A 23,469-nucleotide genomic window follows, 5' to 3' on the forward strand; every position below is an offset into this window, starting at 1 on the left:
GAAAAAACCTCTACAACTATGCCGAGATGTGCGACCACATTGTGGAAAAACCCTTCTCTCGGTTTTCTCTATTTACATCATTAAGAAAACATACAACATCCTGCGGCCAGCTCGTAGCAGGAAATATTGTAGATGTGGTTTTAGGACTGGAGTAAGTTCACACAATGATGGACTAAATGTGAAACTGATTAACTTACTGTATGAGGAAATATACAACATGGTCTAAAGAGAAACTTGGTCTTTGCTTTTTACCACATACACCAATGAACAATACTAACGCCTGCTCTGTCAGATGCTTTGTAAGCTGGCCATTGTCATGCAGAGCTGACCCGCAGCATCAGAAGAAACACCTCAACTATTTGGAGCTGATTGCAAACTAAAGTAAGGAAAGATTCCTTTTACACATATATGTAGTATTTATTGTTAGGTGACTGCAACTTTTCTTCAGGATATAAAACTGTTAATGTGTTAGGCCTACTCAGTAGGACCTTCAAGGACAAGACCCACCTACAGGTACAGTTTGAGGGAAGGGTTGGTATGCTGGGAGCTTTGAGGCTTGCATGAGATCCCTTAAAGGATAAATTATTTACAGCCCTAACATGCACCTTTGGGTGTTTGACCTTTAGCACATGAGGAGCTTACAGGTCCTCCCCTTTTGAGGATAGCTTTATATTTGTTTTATTTCCCTCTGTACTATAATATAGTTTTTCAATGTTCCACACTTTCATTTCTGCCCCAGTGGAGGGAAGACAGGTGAAGTTAAGAGAAAGGACAAGAGTTTTAATTAGTGGTAGGTCTGCACACAAAGTCTCATGGATCCATAGTGAAAAGTAGATCGTTTTTTAATCCACTGGGCATTAAGTGATTCTGAATGAAAAAAGTCTGATGGAAATCTGTCCTGAAAAAATATTACCCACAAGCATATTTGCTTAGAATTTCCAAAATGAAGACATTCCCAAAATTCAGAATACATTCTGGTGAATTCTCTTCATGTGTAAAAAAATGCTTGCCTTTATTCCACAATTGAATAGAATCCTTGTTTCCCATTTGGATGGTATGTAACCTTTTCCTCTTTCTCTCTGTCTTCTTTTTGTCTTGCTTGTGGCATTATTTTGTAGTGTGCATGTTCACCAGTTCAGGGGTTTCTTGGCACTATTGACAGATAACAGATGTTTTTTGTTACCCAACATTCTGGTACTCATTTCTTTAACCTTGGGGAAAGGAAAGGGTGAATGGACTTCCAGGATTCCAACATGTAGCTATGGGTACAAACACAGACGCTTGCAGCGGGTGCATTAGCCCACTGACATACTGACACTACAATGGTATGCATAGTGCCGGTGAAAATCAGAATTATTTATGAAGACTGCCCCATCAAATTTGCCATTGGATCACTTCAGTTGCATATGATTGTTGGAAGTCCACATGTAATGGTGCCCGCTCAAATCCCAATTTATGCTACATTACTAAGCCTATGAGGAGTGATTATGTTGGTAACAGCTTCCCTAGTATACTCATCACAACACAATCAAAGAGAACTGTATTATTTGTTAGATCGTATACACTTAACATGAAATTGTGCCTAAATTATGCCTAAAACTGTTGTCTGAATCCAAATTGTTCAGTTGTGTCACATCATTCACCAAAAAAAGAATTAAACCTAGGCTAGAATTAGGAGATAAATAGAGCAAATTAGATGAAAGTAAATAGATGAAAGTAAGCTAGCAAGTTTGGATGAAAGTGGTAGTACAACATTTTAGGCTTGCAACACAAATTCAAATTCGAATTTGCTTTATTCGATTTTCATTTTGAATTAGAAAGCCATAAAAGCATGATACACAAATATAAAATGTATACATTTTAAGCACTCTAATTAAATTCATTTGAGGAGTACCAAACACCACATTATATTAGTGCAGATTTACCAAGTAAATACATATTTCCGAACAGTGCTCAATTCGTTAAAACAGTTTATACAAATAAAACAATACGTTAAAATTTACAGTTGTTTCCAGAATTTAACTACTGCTTTTAAAAATAGCGCAATATTTCTGACATAACATTCATTTTCAAATAATTGCAATGCAAGATAGGCAGGGCGACATTGCCTCAAACCCCAATTGTTTAAAATTGGAAGGATCCACCTCTTTCTCTATTCCCTATAATATTTACAAAATAAAATAATATGAATTGAACTCCATCACAAGGGCAAGCTCCTAAGTTTTTTGCCCAATCATTTATTTTAGGAAACGATACTGAGCGATAGAAAAAATCTAATCTAAAACGTATAAGTACGAATCTATCGTACCCAGTTCCATAATAGGTCAAATAGGGTTGCATTTCAGTGGAGGAACAAATCATCTGATTTAACTGAACTGTTGGCTTGTGGGCTTCACTGGCGTATCTGAGTTCTTCCAGGTGTGAAATACATTGTTTTTTAAAATATTTTCTGGAGATATAAATCATCTTTGCTGGACTGTAGAAGAATTCGGGCTGTCCTAAGTCCCCCATAAAATCTTTGATGTACTTTAGCCATCTGATAGAATATTTTATGACCCTTTGATTAAATGTTGTTTTTTTTGATGTCCAGATTCGGTGCCATAATAAAACTGGCTGGACCCTTATTTTATCCATAATATATTGTAGCCCCAGTTCAGTATGACAGACAAAGGTTGAGGTCGAGCGAGGGACAGCCAATATATAACGAATAAAAGCATTTTCCACTTTCTGTATGTCTGCTACGTTACTATATCCCCAAATCCCAGCCCCGTACAGTACAGCACTGACACACTTGGCTTGGTAGATTTTAATCAATTCCAATGGTGGCCTTTTACCTAATTTCTGAGCAAAATTTACAAGGGCTGTAGTTGTTTTCATAAATATACATTTTTTTGCCCTTATGGCCTGTTGCCAAGTGCCCTTATTATCCACAAGGATACCTAAATAAGGATACGTTTTTGTGTATTCAAGTTTATTATTTCCAATAAAGATAGATCTTTCTTTCTTACTAACTTTCCCACAGCTCATTATATAAGTTTTAGTAGCATTAATCTTTAGGTCAAGGCTTTCCATGTAATCATTATATTTATTTAAGGTCCGCTGTTGCTCTAATGGTGTTTGGCCCATTATCACAGCATCATCAGCGTAGAGTAGGGTGGGTATGGGTCAATTTTGTACTTTTGGTAGGTCCTGGCACCCCTCGAGCATCACCCGTTTGAGACCGTTGGTGTACAGGATAAACAGGAAGGGTGCCAGGACACAACCCTGTCTAACTCCCCTCTCTACTGCAAATGGAGCTGTGTATTCCCCATTTGGTCCGTACTGTACCCTGGCTCTGGCATCAGAATACAATTCTCTTACGACTTGAATTAAGGGAAGTTCAACTCCCATCGCTTCGAGAATCTTCCACAATTTGTTGTGAGATACAGAATCGAACGTAGTGGAAAGATCCACGAAAACTAAGTATAATTTCCCTTTTTTGCCTTAACATATTTTTCCATCAAAATTTTAAATTTAGGCCCTGTTCTGATGTTCCTAAACCTTCCCTAAATCCAAATTGTAGATCCGTTAAAATATTATTATCTTCAGCCCATTCCTGGAGACGGTTTAAAATAATACGACCTAAGACCTTTCCCACCGAATCTAATAGGGAGATTGGCCGATAGCATGTTGGGTTTTGTCTATCACCTTTCTTGAAAATTGGGACCATTAAAGACTCAGACCAAGTTCCTATGAGTCCTGCCTTGCACGCTGCTGCAAGGACTTGCTTTATTATGAGGCCCCATAGCTCCATATTTTGTTTAAATATGTCTACAGGTACCCCATCTGGTCCCGGTGCCTTTCCACCCTTACTAGCTTTCAAAGCAAGTTGAACTTTGTCTAAGGTAATATCTATATTAATTGGGAAGGGCTCATTTGTGGGGCTAGAAAATATGGGACAGACAGTTCGAATACTGGCCTCCATTTTCTTGGCATTCATTTTGGAAAAGGGGTCTACCCATTGACCTTCATCAATTGCAATTTCTAGTCTTGGGGTTGTCTCAGATCTCAGAAAAGAAGAGTTGACCACATGCCAAAATGTAATACTGTCCCCCTCTATACTTGCCTTGTGTAAATCGGCCCAAGCGTTCATTTTTATTTCCCTCTTTCTTGTTTTTAAAGCTAGATTATATGCATTTCTGCATCGCGCTATTTCTATTCTATCCTGTTCCTTTTTATGCAGGGCGTGCTTTAAGGTAGAATATGCTCTCGTACAATTATTATTAAACCAACCAGCTTTCTTTCCTTTCCCATTTTTCACTTCCCTTTTCAATGTGTTCCTTATAGTGTCTGTTATGCGGATATAGGACCCTAATATGTCTTCATGTGGTGTAGTCTAGTCTAGACAATTCAAGATATCTTTCACACTGTTTTCCACCACTACTTTCATAATTACCGATGGTTCTACCTGGGCCCATTTTAATGAGTATCCATTTATTTTATTTATTTCCAAACCCTGTAGTTGTTGAATTCGTTCGGAGTGTGTTCTCCTTATTTTTGACGCAACTGATATCTCCAAGCTTTGGGGGAAGTGATCACTTAAAATATTTTCATGGGTTTTAAAACTTAGAACCCTAGTAGCAGACCTGTTCGGGGTTATTATGAAGTCTATGATTGTGTTTGACCCTCTTCCATGGAACGTCTGCGTGAACGGAGTAGGTGGCGAAGTCAGTACGTTTGCAAAACCCATAACTAGAAAAAATGAAATCTCGTTTAAGGCATCCCCCTGTAACCTATGGGAAAAATGGGGGAGGTTACATTCTCTTTCATCTGCTAGGCCGCATAGTACATCGTAACTATGTAGACATAAATCAGTGTTAAAGTCGTCCCCAAAACTAGTAATACGTTATCCCTGTTGCCATTCACAGTATTCGACAGTGCATTTCTAAGCTGTTTTAACATATCAATTATATATTCCTTTTGTACATTATTCTAAAAATTAACCAAAATGACTGTGTCTCGCTTACATATTTTCATTACCAATACTTGATAGTAATTGCAACACAATTTAAGAAGGGACTTCTGAAAATGGCCAGATTCTGCAACTTTAAACTGTTTCTCTATATAGTAGCGATCTTTAGGTACTGCACAGATTACTAAAATAGTTTGAAGCTACACTAGGTTGACAACCTGCTCTAGATACATTTTTCATCTGTTTGTCACAAGCTTTTACAAGTCTTTGAGGATGCAGAGGAGTATATGTTGGACATGCAAAGTTGTCACTTGTAAAAGTATAACCTGTGATCCATGAATAGGCTATATTGCATCTCAACTACAAATGTACATTTACAGAATTGTACCTGCTTACCAAAGCAGATGGTATTATTACCTTAGGTTGTAGTGCTGTGTTGCACTCTTTTTTATAAATCTGCCTTCTCCTTGTAGGAAGCTGGCTATACATATACTATACCAAAATGTGGTATAGTGTCCAGTGAGTCCTCAAAGGTATGGCAGAGGTTAAAGTAAAAAATACTTTACTCTCAATTTAGTAGTAGCTGGGCTGAGCAGTTAGACTTATCAGAGGGTAGTGTGAATGCGTTTGGAGTACAAACTCAAGGCAGAAAGACACACCAAATGACTGACTCCAGGCCAATGTTTGTACACAAATATTACTTTAGTTACTTTTAGTTCTAGGAACCAAGTTGAACTTGGTTACAAGTAATGAGAATTGTATGCAATACTTTCAAACTACTGCCAATATGTTGCATGTCCTGGTTCGCAGTGACCCAGCATACACTCAGTTAAGTTAGCATCAGGTATCTGGCAAAAAGTTAGGGGGTACACATGCAAAAAGGGGCACTTTCCAACATCCCTCCTTCAGTGTACTAAATGCTGCAGGACAGATCTACAAATATGTCATGCAGCTCAGCAATCAAAGTTGCGCTGCACTGCTTTCTGTGAGGGGGAGATTACGACTGTGCCATCTCTACGGAGATAAGGCCCTGTTTCTCTCTCCGCCAGTGCTGGTGCTCTTTGAGCCTTCCTTGTCACAAAGCTGTCTTGTATTGTTAGTAGATGGCTTTGAGTCAAACTGCATAGGTGGCTTATGGGGATGGCAATGTACCACCAATGCAATGCCCACCTGACACCATGGGGCTTAATTATGAGGGACTGGCGTAGAGCAGCACCGCTACTCTTCTTTCTGCACTGCCCTGTGCCAATGTGAACGGACAGGAATGCACTGTATTTACACACTACAGTGCATTTCTGTCCATCCCCCCTGCTCTGGTGCACAATGGGCTGCCTAGCACCGTTGCAGCCACCCTTGCACCATGGTGCAAAGGTGCCTGTGTTGTTGGCAGGATTGTTTTTGTGCCCAAAAATAAAAATATTTCTCCTTGTTACGCCTTCTCTGGGGAGGCATAAAGATTTTGTGCTTGTCGAGATTTACGTAATGAAGTAAATCAGGGGCCGCATCAAAACCCATGTGTGTTGCGAGGAAAACCCCGCTGCACCCCCAATGACCGCCTCCCTTGCACAGAGTAAGACAGTGCCGCGACTTGCTCTGGTTTGTCTTACTCCATATCTATGAGTCCATTCCAAGTCACACAAAGTGGCTTTGCGCCGCCTCATAGATGTGGCTGAGAGGTTTCCGCTGCCGCGGCATCAGCAAAAATGAAGCTCCGGGAGGCATTTCTAATTGATGAAAATAGTGTTTCAACTAATAACATTTTGCATAACAAATTAAAATAGCTTTCATCGCTAAATTATGTATATGCTATTAACACAGATTTGTTTACAGAAGGGGTTCAATAATGCGATAAATTCAGACATAGCAGAAACCGAACTTTTTATGTAAGATAGCCAGAGAACTACTGAAATGAGGGAAAAACACTAAATAGAATCAAACCAGGACAATGCAGAGGCTGGGAAGAATCGCCATCTGTAAAGGCTACGATACGGGAGCCGACGTGGTTTACTTAACGTGCATGCTTCAGAAATGTGCTGAGCCAATAATAGTGCATACACGTGAACAATTACAGCCATCCCCGTGAAAGAAACTTTGTGTGATCAGCAAAAAAGCTATGCTCATCACACAAGTTTTGTACTGTTTTGCTGATCACACAACGTTTCTTTCACTGCAAACTGCAAGTAGGTAGAACCCAGAAGATAGAGGAAAAATCCACTACCACTTAAACACAAAAACAGTGCTAAAATGATTACTTTACAGCTCTGTCTGTTCCTGAAAGCTGGCAAGAGGGTGATGTTTGCATTTTTTTGATGCCCCTTTTAAAAGAATAATAAACATTTTCTTGCACATAGCCTTATTACCATTTTACCAAAATAAAAAATGTTTGCAACAGTTTGCCAAATTCTGGACAACCTTAGAATCCCTAACGCATTGAAAAAAGGAGCCAGATTTGATCTGGATATCTTTTGTGAGACAAAAAAGGCTAGGTGGGGTAAAGTCTAAGCAGTTAAGGGGTTAATGGAACAGCTGTCTTAAATATACAGCAAGAGTGGTGAATTAATAGGAGTGTTGGGGCTCCACCCAATTGCAATTTCCTGCCTTCTGTTTTATTTAATGCAGTACGCCAGGCACTATTGGGCCATCATTCTGATCCTCGCTCTGTGCAAGGGTCAGACAGAGTAATGGCAGGTCAGTGCTTTTCCTGGCCTTCTCTAATGTCAGCCCAGACCCTTTGTGGCCCTATGACCCAGTAGGGTCACTCCCACCTGTGATGCACAGCACCCTGGCTGATTGAACCCAACCTGGGGCCTTCAGGTTTCATCCCTGCGTATCCTTTGTATGTGAGTCAATCAGGAAAGATGCACCTTTCCCACTTGTCACTGGGTGGTATGGGATCAAGTGTTTTTACTGAACACGCTTCATCCAGTGATAAGGTGTGAAAGGTTCGGGGCTCACACAGAGCCCTGGATCACTTTGAGAGCCTCTGCTACTCAAGTTCCAGCTTCAGTCTCTTTTTGCGGCCAGATTGCTTAGGGGCATGGACAGTGCTTAATTTGTTAAAAATAAGTGCCAGGGCCCCTGTCAAGAGGCCACTGCAGCTTGCACCACACATTGCCCCAACCATGCTGCCAATGATAGTAACAACACAATGAATAACCATCACACTCCTACAAGTGTGACAATTCGGGCTATTTCAGATTCCAAAACTATAAGAATGGCTTGGGTGGCAGGTAATAGGCATTATTAATGTATATTGAATTGATGATTAACTGTTGTTGTGGCCATCTCTAAATTAGCCAGACTGCACCACCTTGTGGCATACTGTCACAGGCACCCATGTTGACAATTAAGTACCGGTGCAGAGCACTGGGAACCACCGGCTCAAATTAGGCACTGAGCATGGATCCAGGCAAGCACACCCTGCACGTGTCTTTTTACAGACCGAAATAGCCCGTCATTAGCTGTTAAAGGCACACAGGTGAGTGCACAACAATACACAATAGGTATATAAAGGATTTCAGCACGCACTAGTATGCTAATACTGAGAGGGGTGTGGCTGGGATGTATTTCCACAGAGATTTCACTCTGAAACTGCTGCAAGAATTAAAAGAGCCAATGTCATCATATGGCTTGAGGGCTCTTGGTGCTGTTCTCAGGCAAACCACTCTTCAGCAGGAAGCACAAAACCCGAGTGGCCACAATCAAGTATAATATTTTCCACCTCCTACACTAAACATGAACTTAGAAACTGTCTGAAAATACACTGCTCGGACACATACCTGCATGTTACAGTTTCAAATCCCAGTTGGGTTAACTCGACTCAGAACAAAACTTTCACAGGGTGATGACTCCCCAAACAAACATTGCAACAGACATGCTCCACCCTCGCTTTTGGATGGGCAAGCAAACACATGGGGGCATATCAACAACAACCGGCGATAATTATCGCTGAGCGCACTTAGCGCTCGGATAATTATCGCCTGCTAGCGCCGATTTTTATCGCTGAGTTAGCGTGCTATTGGAAACGCTTATCTCATCAGCGATAAAAATCCTAGCGCTAACTGGCTAACGTGAGATTATCGCTGGAAACCCAGCGATAATCTCACGTTAGCTAGTTGATAGGGACTCACAAACTTAGCCATGATATCCACCTTCCATAGGATATCATGGCTAAGTCAGTCCTGAAGCAGGCGTAAGGAAAGTAGCGATAACAGGGGTTATCGCTACTTTTCCTGATGCTATGCTTCATAGCGTTAGGCTTGCTGATAGGAGAAATGTCGCTTAGCGACATTTCTCCTGTCATGCCAGGGCAGGAACGCCCACTTTGCATCTCATTAGAGATGCAAAGCTGGGCGTTAGGAATCCTGACGCTAAAGCAAGGTTTCACGCGTTAGCGTGACCTTGCTGATTGTTGATATGCCCCCATAGTTTGCTTTTACACTCGACCACTTTTAAAATTCACCAGCCACCCCTGAAACAGTGGAAACAGCTTTTGGGTAATTTTTCACTGTGAGAGAATACTATTGCCTGTAGGTAGAAAGCCACATTTTTATATAATAAGTCCCCAGCCCTGTGAGCTCAGAAGTCACACTATAAGGGTGACCAATTTAATGCATGAAATTAGATTTTCCTACATGGCAAATGTTCTTTTCCCTTCCGTGAGTCACTGAAGTGCTTTTAAACTCCAGTCTAGAGAGAGCACAGTGTTGTTTCTGGTAGATATAAATTATTCTCATACACGTGGGTTTTAGGAATTGGGTTCAAGCCATTCAATCCTCCTTGAGTATGGCATGGAGACTGTTTTGCTTGCTGACTGTTGAGCGGCTCTGGAAAATACTCCCCCTACCCTACTACACTCCCACCAGAGAGCATCAGGTCTGGCAAGCAAGCAGCAACATCCCAATCTGCCAAGGAAATCAAATTTAGAGGCCAGGGGGCCTAGGTAAAATCCTCCTGGTGGCTAGGGCTTCCCATAAGGAGTAAACTGACCCCAACATGAGCAAAATCTGCCCTACAGGCCTAGAGAAAATAAGGCAGATATTTAAGCCCCCTCATGGGACTGGGCAAAGCCTCTTGAGGTTATGCAACCTTAATCTTCATTCATTTGTTCCTTTATTCAGAGGAGATATGCATGGGGCCTCCTCCCCCAGATCATTCTAGGCCCCCGGCAACTCATCCCCCAGGGCAAAGATGAGTGCCATCATGCTCCCCAATTTGGTGTGCAACTACTGCTCCCAGTATCCTGGTCTGTGGTGAGTAGGGACCACCTCATATCAGCACCACCCACCAACAAGGATGCCAACAAAAGCGACAACCAGTGGGCTGCTGTGCTGGCACCAGGAAAAGTGTTGACTGGCGATGAAATCTGCCAGTGGGGTGCTGGTGTGGGCGCCCCACTCTGCCATACCAAAAGGCATCCTCTAGGTGCACAGTGAGCACAGTAGCTCGGCATTTAAAATGTAAAGTTTGCAGAACTAGACTGCATGACCCATAACCTCTGAAAAGGGTTTTCTAATTTGCCTGTGACTGGAGTGCAGCAGCCCCCCAGAAAGGTTTTCCCAAAACATGCCCAAAGTCCCATAGGACAGTTGTTCTTAATCTTTTGACTTCTGTGGGCACCTATCAAATCATTACTGGAACCTGGAGACCCCCTCTAAATAGTTATTGATATCCAGGGACTTTTACTGAGTCATTAACATGGAATTACAACACGATAGTCCAAAAGATCATGAAAGAAAAGGACCATTTTGCGACATGGGGGATCTGTGTATATAAACCAGAAGAGGAAAAATACCCATACATGCTAGAAGGGGGACTTAACAACAGAAAGACACAGATGCCGAGAAAGTCAATTTTTAAAGGGACAAACCCAATTCTTTGGCCACATCGTTCCTCAACTTAAGAATACACTTTGTGACTATCTCTAATACTACAGGGTGTATTACCTCAGAAACAAGAACATTCCATCAACACGGATACCACCAGGATGGTGCCGCAACGATTCGATCAGCTCAATGGGAGCGCGACTTACTGAGGGGTGCCTCCAATGACGCAGCCAGCACCCCGGTCACATGGCAACGCTCCTCTTGCACTATTTGGGCCTAGCGTGGCCATTGCAGACACCGCAGCGGCCCTCCCTTCACTCCAGGGGCCGCAACGGGATTCAGGGTCATGCAGAGATCCTCCTCCTCAGCGCCTGGGTGGCGGTGGTAATACCAGCCGCAGCTCACTTCTTCTTATGCCACGCCGGGCTGCGGCGGTGATCAGGGGCATACAGCGCTTCTCAGACACAGCGCTACTCACAGGTACCCGGGCAGCGGCGGTGATCTTGAGCGGTCCATGCTCCTTATGTCAGCGCGGCGGGGGCACAGCATGGGCGTGCCAGCACCGCACTCGGTATGAAGGGCACGAGCAGGTCCGGGGCACACAGCAGCTGCGCACTAGCACAGCGCTCACAGAAGGGGGTCAGTTCCTGAAGGTCAACGCTCAGTGAGCCCAGCGCTAACAGCAGGTGGCAAGTTCTTTCAGTATAGCACTTAATTAGCACAGCGCTAGCAGGAGGGGGCAAGTTCTTGAAGTATAGCGCTTGGATGACACAGCGCTTACCTTGGGGTTCCCAGCACTTCCCAGACCTGGCCCTGGCAGCTGATGACAGGAAGGATTTACAAGTGGTGGTTGCAGGGTTTAGTTGGAAAGGGAGTTGGTAGACTTGAGCGGGCACACTGGAGTTGGCACCCCGGGTTCCCCTCACACTGGGTAAGGTCAGCAGACTGTCAGGATTACTCAGCTATCTTGTGGCAGCAGGCCTAAGGTCAGTCAGCCTCAGTAGTGTAGCCTCCCCCTAGCTCAGCAGCCTATACTCCGGCGGAGGGTCCCCAGGTCCAGTAGTGCACCAACTGCCTGTCAGGTTTTGCCTCCCTTACCTTTATACTCCTAGGTCAGGTGACCCTACAAAAAGGCGGCAAGTTCAACAGTGGAGAAATGTTCAATGGGGGGGGGTTTGGAGTTTTACAGCGGATCCGACTACGATGTTGACAGATCCGGATTCTCACTTTCTGAGTGCTTTGTCCAATGTTTAGTTTGTGGCATGGACAGAGAATCACATAAATCACGTTACAAGTGTTGCAGTTGGAAATAAAATTGTGACTTTACTTTAACATTATTGAAAGTGAATTCTCTACCTTCAATAGTGAACTCCAAGAGGTGCACATATTCCATGCATTTTTTACTCCCTCCTTTTAACTGCAACCCTTTCCAAGATGTCCGCCCTTTTACGGGTTCTCTGCACTTTTCACCGGTCTCCGTTTTATCCTTCACGTGACATCATCATTTTTTCTTTTTGTAGCCCTTCGCTGTGCAGTAATATCCCCTTGGTGCCGCATACTTGCTGATGTAGTTCTTAATCTGACCGTGGTTCCGCTTTAATCTTGTAGCGCCCACTTGCATGTCCCATTATAAATTCACCCAATATGGTGACCATCATGCTGTTTTAGTTTTTAATTGTGTTCACACACCAGATGCTATATAAACCCTCACGTCACTTCCACATACACTCTGAACACCCGGCCATCGAGCAACAGAGCGCGGCACCGTACCGCAGGTAAGAGTAATTGAGCCCCTGCATCTTAAGTAAGCCCAACTCACCTTATGTCCCAACCCTAACTCGACCACGCCCTCTTCTGGTTTCAGGCTAATTAGCCCCTCCTCTAGCCACGCCACTGTGGAACTTTTCACTCCGTCAACTCCTGTAACTACAGGTAAGCCACGTGATCCTGAGCTCCCTACCGTGCTCCCTGCAGCTCCCCACTCCACCACGATCTCCTCAATCTATCCCTGGTTCCTTCACAGGATCCTCCCCCCTTTGCTTCCCAATGGTCCTCCCCTCCATAGTCCACGCATTATTGCTGCAAAGGAAGTTGTCTTTTCACTTTATATTGGTTAATTCTAAAATCTTATTTTTTCAAGCCTTTTTCTTCCCATTGGTTTATTGTTTCACAGCCTTATGTATCTCTGGCATGTATTAATGATGTTCTGATGATGATCCTATTATTTTTCAAATGGATTGAAATGTTGTCGACTTGCTTAATGTCGAATACACTGTTTAATTCAGAATATAAGTGTAACAGTGTTTGTTGTCAATTTGCTTGTTCTACTGTTTTGACTGCATACAAGCGCGTTTGCCCTGCCTGAATGTTTATGTTTGTTTCTTTTTGTTGAATGAATTGTGTAGGATGCAGGACTGTGTTCCACTTTATTTTTGTTTCTCTTATTTGAAATTTAAATCATTAAAAATCCCACTGTCCGGCTGGACAGAAGGAATATAGTACTGATCCAAGTCTATATTGATTGTGTTTTGCATCAAACCTTGTCAAGGACCACTGTTCCTATAAATATAGATAACCAAGGCCCTCGATTACCTTTGTGGGTCCCCTTGTTGTTTATAAATATATTTATTCATTTGTGGTGTCAAAATGCAGCTCAGCTGTATAGATGAATTTATGCCATGTTGAAATGAAATGATTGTTCAGTTTGATTACTTCATGCAGGGCAGATTCTCTGACTACCTGTTTCCCGTTTATAAATGCCCCTTCGTGCTAATAAATATATTATTTTGTGATAAAATGCGATATACATGTTCAAGTGGGTGTCTTACAAGATCTTGTGTTAGTTAGAAAAGAAGCTGAATTCACCGCTCTAAGTCTCTCTTCGCAAACGTTTTTATTAAATTTCTTATCCTATTTTTAATGTTTTGACATAAAAAAATGAAAGGGTACATCCCTGAAACCCCTTAATATGTTTGTTAATAACTTGGCGTTGTGGACTGTGGAGTCACAGTAGCCAACAGTTTCTCAGTGAATTGTGTTAAGGACACTTGCTGCTCATATATCCCTCTCACAGAAATGTCATCCACCTGCCAGCAAGTGTTTTAGATGCTTACCTATTTCTGAAGGAAATTTCGTTTTGCTTGTTTGACTTTTTTACGTTTTTATATTTAGTTGCAAATGAAAGTGTTCATGTCAGTAAACTGGCAGAAGAATTCCAGAAACCTAGTAAGTGTGTTTCGGTATAAGCTTTGAAAGATTTTATGACAGAATATCGCGGTAAAATATTGAGTTGCAGAAATATAGAATTGTTAATACCGTGACACAGAAATATCATTGTTAAAAATATCAATTTTTAACTTTATGCGTTTAAATATTATTTTACATTTTTTGAGTTTCGTATTGTTTGTGTAATTGTTGTTAAAGTTTTTAGATATAGTTTGTAATTTTAAGTTATTTATATGTGTATTTATTTATAACATTGTAATTTATGATATTGTAGCAGGTTGGGGGGTTTATAGGGGTACATGGTGAGAAGTTTTATAATTTCATGAAATTAATACTTGTATTAATATAAGGTATGTATTTGAAATGAAGCACTTTCTCTACTGTTGCACTGACTAGAGTGGGAATAGTAACTTTTACCCCACCTGAGTCCACCGCTTTCCCTACTGTCATACCAACTGGAGTGGGTTATTAATTATTCATAAATTATTAAATGATTACTTTTTAATTAATTATATAAATTATGTAATTATTACAGTTTTTTAATTTACATTTTAGGTGTGGGTTGTTGGGTTTGTAGTTGTATAGGTTGGGAAGTTAATCAAGCAATAATGGTTTAATTGTAAATTATTTATTATTAATTAATTGTTAACTGTGTAAATTGTGTAATTATTATATATTTTTGTATTTAGATATATGGTAAATGTGCTTTTTAAAAATATTTTTATTCTTTTTCTTAGCCATAAATATAATACAGTACACAAAAAAGTACAAAAAAAAAACAATAACAAGAGGTAAAGCATTCATAGCACAAAGGAAATAAAGAAATAACATCAATCAAGACTTAATTCAATTACCACAAACAAACCGGGAGAAGACAAAATCAGCAGGAATAATAACACATTTTAAAGTTAGAATTAGGAAATGACTAATAAAAAGATCCAGAAAAACAAAAGATTATTAGTCCCATTGGAGGCCAGATCACACCCTTTTAAATTTTAACTTAGATCGCGGACCTCTAGCTTTGGCTAATGCCAATTCCATTTCATATATTTGTCTAAGTAAGACCCAAAATTCATTGATGCTTGGACTCGTACTTTGAATCCATACTCGAGCTATACATAAAGGAGCACATGCTATAAAAATTGAAACTAACAGTCTCATATAACTGCCCATGTCTCGTATTACCCCTAATACTACTTCCTTCTCTGCAATCTGGACATCATGGCTGACCAATATTGTATTTACAGAAGTTACATATGTCTAGAATATATTCAACCTTGGGCAAGTGATGAACATATGTCTTAGGTCTGCAGCATACACTTTTGGACTTAGCCGATGGTTGGGTCGTAGCCCATTTGGAAATAAGCTCAGGAGTATAATACAGCATAAATACTATCCTATGTTGTTGAAGTTTCAAATTAACAGATGTTACAGTTGCATCTATAGTATCCAGTGAATCCTGTATTCCCTCACTTGTTATATCGGTTTGGAAAATCCAAATTAGTTTTGCTGCTACCTGCATACCGTCATCGCTAGCGGCTGCTAATAGTTTCTGATAGACTATACCGATAGTTCCTCAGCCTGAAGTCTGAAAGAGTACAGATAGTACTTCAGAGGGACTCGCCATCTCTAATATCCCCTCACCCTGTAGAAAATAGTCCCTTACTTGCAAATACTTAAAAAATTTATTCTGTAGCAGCCCAAATTCGCCTTTCAAGGCTAAAAAAGATCAAAACCCTTGTCCATCAAAAAACTGACCAAGTTAAGAAATACCCTTTTGCTGCCAACATCTACTGATACGATCATGAAATATGTCGGGCAACATGGGATTGCCCCACAACATCATATATGGATGCAGCACTGGCAAAGAGTATTCCTTACAAATATCTTGCCATATCCTAGTGATATCTCTAATTATCTTAAACCTGACCCGTTTGTAGTAGTTAGAGACAGCCGTTTTATAAAGCAAGAACCCAGTATTTGGTCTACAGGCCAGTTGGTATGAAAGCCAAGCAGTACCAGTATCAGGCCCACTGAGTAAGCTTCAGATTCAACCAACAAATGTGGCCCAAAAATAAAGTTTAAAATCTGCAAAAGCTTAAAACCACCTTGTTTATATGGTAGCTAGATATACTGAAGAGCTCTCCTCGCGTGTAAATGTGCCGCTCAGAGCCTGACTTGGTTTACGAACTCTGTTCTCATCCTACAACTCACCGGAGGCATCTGCTGGGCGGAGAAGTGCGGGAGCGGTGATTTTCTTTTCCATCAATCCCCGGGACTGCGAGTACCAGCGGCCCTACTGCCTTGCTGATCATTTGCTGCAGCTGCTGGCTCTTCCCGGCCCCTCCCTCCCACTACAAAGCGCCTCGCAGGCCCCCGCTTCGCGGGAGCCGCTCGGAGCCTGACTTGGTTTACGAACTCTGTTCTCATCCTACAACTCACCGGAGGCATCTGCTGGGCGGAGAAGTGCGGGAGCGGTGATTTTCTTTTCCATCAATCCCCGGGACTGCGAGTACCAGCGGCCCTACTGCCTTGCTGATCATTTGCTGCAGCTGCTGGCTCTTCCCGGCCCCTCCCTCCCACTACAAAGCACCTCGCGGCCCCCGCTTCGCGGGCGCCGCTCGGAGCCTGACTTGGTTTACGAACTCTGTTCTCATCCTACAACTCACCGGAGGCATCTTCTGGGCGGAGAAGTGCAGGAGCGGTGATTTTCTTTTCCATCAATCCCCGGGACTGCGAGTACCAGCGGCCCTACTGCCTTGCTGATCATTTGCTGCAGCTGCTGGCTCTTCCCGGTCCCTCCTTCCTTGACCACTATAATTGTTTCTCCACTTACGCGTAAGCGGGACGCGTCCGGGGCGTTGTCCCGGGCGAAGCCCGGGCCAAGGGCGGGCCCGTTTTTGCCCGTTCGTGCCCGAGCGTGACCGGACCGGGCCTACTCTCTTACTCTTACGAACCTTGTGAGTACCTTTGTTGTTGTTTAACGGCCTGCCGAACAATGGTGAACAAAAGGGGTATGAAATCCACTACTACAGACCATATTGCGGGTTCACTTGATAAGTTTATTGTAAGGGCTTCCTCTATACTCGAACAGGAAATCGCTATGACTGAGCGACGGCTGTCTATGGAACCGGTCTCCTCCAAGCGTTCTTCTTTGGGCTCAATTGCGCTTAGTCACTCTCCCGTTGTCCCTTCTTTCACCCCTCCAACTATGAGCCCACATAATGGCCATTCTCCCTTAACAAATTTAACTATTGCCCCCGCCAAAGGCCTTATTGATACTGCTTCTAGTGTTCCAGTCTCCGAACAAGTCCCTCCCATTTTGATAGCACCTCCAGCACGGGAAGTGGGTACTATCCCCAAAAGGAAACGAACTGTGATTTCGCCAAGAGGTAGGAGAAAAAAAGTTCAGAAACTAAACTCTGATACGTTGGATTCTTCTCTACCTGCAGTTTTAGTTCCTTTCCAGCCAATTTGCACAGATCGATTCCCCCTAGACCCAGTGCCTCAGTTATTTGATATAGAGTTGCTACTTGGGAAAATGTCTTCAGTACTAGCTCTAGCCATTCAACCTCTTGAGCTTAGATTAGACGCAATAGAGAAAAGGTTGGCTGCACTGGAGGTCGCTACGGTCAATAATGTTAATTACGCACAGACCGTCAAACCTTGCTCATATCCATGCCAAAGTAAGGATAAAATATCTGGTGTCCCTATTATTCTTCAAAAACCATCTGACACCCAACAGATTCAACAACAGGGAGTCCCTCGTAATCCCCACCCAAACCCACGGCAGGGGATACCATTGCCCAACACCACAAATTTGCATGATAGTATATTACCAATCAATAATCACTGCCCAGAGCCTCCTGATGTGCCCCATCCTCACATAGACTTACGTCGTATCGACCTCCCTCCAGAAAGTGCCCCTTATGTGGTCGTTTTGACTGATGTTCCCAAACTGGCTACTAAGAGACTTGAAACATTCCAGGAACTCAAAAACAAAGTAACATTTTGGTTGAATACTAACAGACCACTGCCTAGGAATGTATGCTCATCTATCCTGTTTGTCAGGAGAGTTGCTTGGGTGGGTCATAAACCAAAGGATGTGGGAGGCGATTGCGTTATTGTCAACTTCAAAAATCCTGAGGTAGTTGACCATGTTTGTAATTCTTTCTTTGATAATGCAACCTCCAACATCAAAACATTTAATCTAGGACATTTTTATCCTCCCCCCAATAAACCCTCCTTTCCCCGTCTTAGGCCCCTCGTACCGATCCGTAAAAATTACGATCGAGGGCAATCAGTTGATGACATGTGGAGTAGGATGTCTGATAATGTAGTCTTAGGTTTTCCAGTCAACAACAGGTTTAGCTCCTTGGATGAGGTGGAATGACTAAAGATGTATGACAATCATCATTCATCTTCCACCTCCCCTGTTGTTGAGAATGGCGACAAAGATGGCTTTGGAGCCTTAATGGTGATTCCGCCTATGGCTTTAGAATCTTCGAACGCCGTGGCCATTCCATACACTGGTCTAAGCAACATGGGGGATATACCTTTTCAATCTGTGCTTCGGGTGGACACACCTAACAACTTTCCAGCATCTGTTAACACCTTAGCCTCTGAGACTAACCCTATAAACGATTCATCTTCCCCTAACAGAACGCTTAAAATACTCAGCTGGAACATTGCGGGCCTGGCCACCAACATTGATAACCCAGAATGGTGTTCATTTATAGACCCCTTTGGGATTTGCCTATTACAGGAAACGTGGTCTATAGAACCCATACACAAACTGGGATATATTACTTTTATGCAACCTGCTTTAAAAAGTCCAAAGGGTAGACCATCTGGGGGTTTGTGTGTCTGGGTGGGCACCCACCTTGGTTTTAAGATCAAAAGGGTAGAAACCAATAGTAGAGACATAATATGCATCCTCATGTCCCATAGGAAGACCCCTAAAATTGTACTTATTAACGTTTAGTCGCGCCCAACTTGTCGGGGCGGTACATCACCGACTCTCGAGGCCTTGTCATCTCTTCTAGAATCCCTTCCAGATTACATGGTTTTGATGGTTGGAGGTGACTTCAACTGTCATTTCGAGCCCCTGTGTGGAGAAACCCTATTTACTTCTGAGGAAGATGATGCTAGATCTATTCCACCCACTAGTATGTATGCAGTCAAACGTTGGACCCCCTTGGTTCTCCAACTTACCTCCCTTACTTATTCATTCTCTTTGAGAGCATGTAATGGTCGTTTCAAAGGGGATATGCCGGGGCAGTCAACCTATAGGGGAATGGGACACGAATCTGTGATTGATTATTTTCTGATCAGTCTAGATTTGTGGCACAAAGTGCTGGATTTTAAAATAATTAGGCGTATGGAGAGTGACCACGATCCTCTGACAGTAGATCTGAACTTCCAACTGTTGACCATAGGGCCAGATAAAGACACCCCTTTAGCAGGGAATCTAAGAGTCATCCAAGGGGGGAAGAGGATACGCTGGCGTACCGTAAAACAGTCGTTACCAGTATGTATCAAAAGATTCTTCCCCTCCTTGAAAGAGCGTTCAAAACGGAAGTCAACAACCCTGTAGCTGGTGAAACTATGGATTTGGCTAAAATTCATAAGGACCTAGTTGATATATTGTGTGTTTTTTTTTATAAAGTAGGTACAGTAAACACAAAGAAATCTGGGAATTCAAATCCCTGGTTTACCAAGGGCTGTAGGATAGCCAAACAGGAATTATTACAGGCTTTAAAGGAAGGTAATCGACCACATATTTTGGAAGCAAGATGGGCTTATAGGAAGATAATCCCTAGTGCTAAAATTGAATGGGAAGAGGGAATATGGCTCGACATCAGATCAGCACTTATGGTAAAAGATTCTAGGACCTTTTGGAACCTTGTCCACTCTGGGAAATCGGAGGGTAAAACCACGATTGACCCTAATGTTTCCGAAGACGCATGGGCCTCACACTATAAAAAACTCTACTCTATTAACTTAACCAGAAGAGTTGATCCCCCTGTCATTCTTATGACCATGGATCCATCTCGGGATGCTCCTCCCTGGACGTTAACAGAAGTGTGTTTGGCATTGGATAATCTCCAACCAAACAAGGCACCTGGGTTGGACAGGATCCCCGGGGACCTTTACAAGGATGAACAGTCAGTCTGGGCTCCCTACCTCCTAATCCTTTTTAATGCTATCCTGCAAGGTTTACCGGTTCCATCTACCTGGATGGGTGCGGAAATTATCCCCATTTATAAAAAGGGATCCCCCCCTTGATCCAGGTAATTACAGGCCTATAAGCCTTATAGATGTGAGCCAAAAAATCTATTCTAGACTTCTCTTGCAACGGTTGCAGAACTGGATTGAGGAGAATAATATCCTTACCCCACTTCAAGCGGGATTTAGGTCCAAAATTTCAACCATGGACCAATTATTTAGGCTCCAGATCCTCTACTGGAAACACGTCACATTGGAGGGGGTAGTCTATATTTGACCTTCGTGGATTTGAAATCTGCATTTGATATGGTGGACCGCAACCAGCTCTGGAACTTATTGCTAGATATGGGGGTTCCACCCTATCTATGCTATCAATTGAAGATTCTCCACGACGGGACATATGCTAGAGTCCGCTACGGAAAATTTGGTCAGCTAACCGGCCCTTTCCCAGTGGAGAAGGGTGAGCGCCAGGGCTGTGTCCTTGCCCCAACCCTGTTCTCACTTTTCATTAATGGCCTCATTGACGACCTTCTGGAAACTACAGACATTGACGCTCCAAAACTGGCTTCTCAAAGATATCCTGCACTCATGTTTGCAGATGACACACTGCTGTTGTCAAAATCACCGATGGGCATGCAGCGGGTGTTGAACCAGTTTTCCAACTTCTGTAATAAAAGGAATTTGGTGGTCAATATAGATAAAACAAAATATATGGCCTTTAACGTAAAACCCTCCAACTACCCTCATCCTAAAATGGAAGGTATCCCTTTGGATCGGGTCTCTACTTTTGAGTATCTAGGTCTGACCCTGAATGACAAAATGGGATGGTCCCCTCAAAAGATCAAAGCAAATCTAAAACTTAGTCAGGCTATAGGGGGCATCTTTAAAGTCTACAAAAAATGCCGCCTAAAAATCCTAAGTTCCCCTCTTGAAATCTATTCTGTGCAATCCAGGTCCTCGACACTCTATGGAGCTGAATTATGGGGCCATACTTCTGTAAATGATTTGGTTAGTACCGAAAATAACTTTTTTAGGAAACTCTTAACTCTCCCAAACAACACGCTGCTTACACCTCTGAGGCTGGATTTAAACATTCGTCCGTTATCAGAGGTTGTTGCCACTAGGCCTGTGATGTATTGGAGGAGGATTTGGAGTACAACTGAGTTGGCATGCTACAGAGATGAACTGAAAGTAATCTTGGGCACCCTCGGAGCCGATAAGATTCCTTGGCTCCAGTATGTTCGGCAGACACTCAATCAGATTGGTCTTGCTCACCTCTGGGATAATCCTGAGGACTCAATTTTAGGCATCACCAAGAAATCTCTTGCCATAACATTTAAAGATTACTTTTTACTGAAAACTTATAGCTCGGCTAAACCATCAAGTCTGACTGACGCTTTCCTTGACGTCAAATGTTTTTATGCCTTTGTGCCTGATCTTGACGTCATACAGCCTATCTTAGCAAAGAAGCTATATTTACAGTTCAGATATGGCACCCTGCCCCTATATTCATTTACTGATCGATGGGTGAGTGGGACACAGCATGTGTGCCCGGGTTGCTCAACCGAATTGGTAACCATGACTCATGTCGTGCTTTTTTGTCCAGCGTATGCTGGCATTCGGAAAAAATGGATTATACAGTTATGTCTAAATTTGGGCCTTAGGAGCTATCTTGATTTCTTTAGGATTTTGAGAAGCGACACAAACCCACTTATTGTGGTCTCAGTTTCAAAGTTCCTGTTTGAAATGTGGCTAATTCGTAGGAAATTACTAGCAAAAATTATCCACTGATATTTTAGTATCATTATGGCTAGATTTTCGTTAAACCACCTTGATTACTGATTCACCATTCATTGTTTCTCTGTATTTTTTAATCCCTAATTAATTGGAAATTATAATTTATATGAAAATTGTGATTTTATGATTGTGCTTTTATGATTTTATCGAATCGCAATAAAGCTTTTTTGATGATGATGGTAAATGTGCTTTGCTACCCATGTGAAACTATAGTGTGGGAATTTAATAAAATAATTATTAAATAAATAACAATTCTTATATTAATTATTTTAAAAATGTATATTTATTTTAATTGTTTACATTTTGTATTGTATATATTTAATTGCAAGTTAATAGATTCATACTTTTTTATGAAATTAATACTTGTATTAAAATAAAGTATATGTTTTAAGTGAAGTACTTTCCCCACGGGTGCACTAACTGGAGTGGGAATAGTAAATTTTAGCCCTCCTAGGTCCAGCACTTTCCCTACTGTTACACAGACAGGAGTGGGAATTGTAAATTTGACCCCACCTGAGTACAAAGCTTTCCCTACTGTTATACCAACTGGAGTGGCATTAATAAATGTTACCCGTCCTGAGTTCAACACTTTCTCTACTGTTGCAGAGACTGGAGTGGGAATAGTACATTTTACCCCTCCTGAGACCAATGTTTTCCTTAGTGTTGCACAGACAGGAGTGGAAATAGTATATTTATTATTCCTGGAATTTTATAATTTCGTTTGTATTGTTTAAAATTATATTATTATACTGTTTCTTTGTATTTAATATAATATTTTTTTAATTAACACTGTTTCTAATATATAATCTCATTTTAGTAAAATGTATTCTTTTATATTGCTTACTTTTTTACGAGTAATTAAATTGGTGTGCTTTTCAAATTGTTTAACTGCTGAACACTGTTGAACTGGTGCCTCCATTGTGATAGTGATTAAGTCACACATTAACATCACCACCAAATCCCACATTATTATTAGCCGTACGCGTTTTAGCAAGCACTGCGTTTTCAATGGTGATAGTTTATGCAGGTTATCACATGATATTACTCTGTAAATGGGAGCTCAGCACTCCCATTGGCTAATTGTTTGTGGATGGCATAAACAAACCACTTGTCCTTTATGACGCACCGTGGCCAGCATGTACGTTATCCTAATATGTACAGCTAAGTACAGCATCCATGAGACACTTTTCATTTTAGTAGCTATCCCGACCTTAGTAGATTACGACCCCATGGATATTTGAAATATAACATGCCAGCTCACAGTCACATCCATTTCAATTATGACGCGACTTTCCAACGAGTAGTCCATGGCGGTCCAACCAGCTCAGCTGAGCTGGAGGATAGGGATAGATCTAAGGACAAAACTCACCTGAACGCAGCTTCTCACGTCCTGTGCTGACATGGAGCTCATCACACACATTCGCCTGTTGTTGTACCTGCTCA

The 23,469-nt window shown here is 42.0% G+C and overlaps 1 protein-coding gene across 2 annotated transcripts in view; it reads left to right on the plus strand.

The window, feature by feature from the left end:
* Positions 1 to 262: 262 nt before the first annotated feature.
* Positions 263 to 23,469, plus strand: part of LOC146808969 (putative G protein-coupled receptor 33) — an 80,588-nt gene continuing 57,381 nt past the window's right edge. The window contains exon 1 of one of the 2 annotated variants that reach the window (XM_085614267.1): positions 263 to 381. The gene's annotated coding sequence lies outside the window, so the exon portion shown is untranslated. The remainder of the gene's footprint in view (positions 382 to 23,469) is intronic. The other variant, XM_085614268.1, reaches the window with a different exon arrangement.

This window comes from Triturus cristatus, chromosome 7 (assembly GCF_964204655.1).
Source record: "Triturus cristatus chromosome 7, aTriCri1.1, whole genome shotgun sequence".
NCBI lineage: Eukaryota > Metazoa > Chordata > Amphibia > Caudata > Salamandridae > Triturus > Triturus cristatus.